Consider the following 783-nt stretch of genomic DNA (forward strand, 5'->3'; position numbering starts at 1 on the left):
TACCGTAAGAATTATTGAGTTACTAGCCCAATTGATTAATAACGATATTCGTTACTTCTATATATATAAGGATCTTAACTTTGGAATTTATTTAGGAAAGAGCAGCCTAGTTAAAAAAAAAAAAAAAAAAGATAAATCTAATATAGTATATTATTATAGGGGGTACTAAAATTAATTAATTAAAACCCTCTAATAAGCAATTAGGTTAGGTAGTTTAATTAGGCTAATTAAATTACCTAACTTAGCGAAACCCTACTATACTAAATGCCTTAGGGGATTTCCTACTATAATACTAATAGGAATCGAACTCAAAACATTAAGAAAAAAAACTCTTATATAAATAATTTAATTACTAAACCAAATTATTTCTAAGAAACTACTTTAGGCTTCTGCCTTATATAGGGAAAAAGGTAACCTAGAGGAAGAGAAAGAAAGAAAGAAAAAAAAAAAAAAATTGGAATTTTTTAATTAAATTTTTTTTTTAATAGCGCTTACCCCCTATATTAGAGGGGATTTAATATTGGATATTAAATTAATATTAAAAGTCGAGGCGGTACTACCTAAATATTAAATATTTTAAAATATATTTTTAGGCTATAGTAGCTTGCCGTCGGCGCCGTTCCTCCTAGAGGCCACCCAACAACGGTACGTAATCTACCTATTAATCTTAGATTTAACGTACTTACTAACATCCTGGTTTATATAATTCAGGTGGATGCCCTATAGTCTTACCCGCCGCTTAAATAAGAGGGGGTTAGTAAAAGATTTTACTACTAACCCCTA

The sequence above is a fragment of the Neurospora hispaniola genome (genome assembly GCF_033458365.1).
Source record: "Neurospora hispaniola strain FGSC 10403 chromosome Unknown B0T23scaffold_15, whole genome shotgun sequence".
Taxonomy (NCBI): domain Eukaryota; kingdom Fungi; phylum Ascomycota; class Sordariomycetes; order Sordariales; family Sordariaceae; genus Neurospora; species Neurospora hispaniola.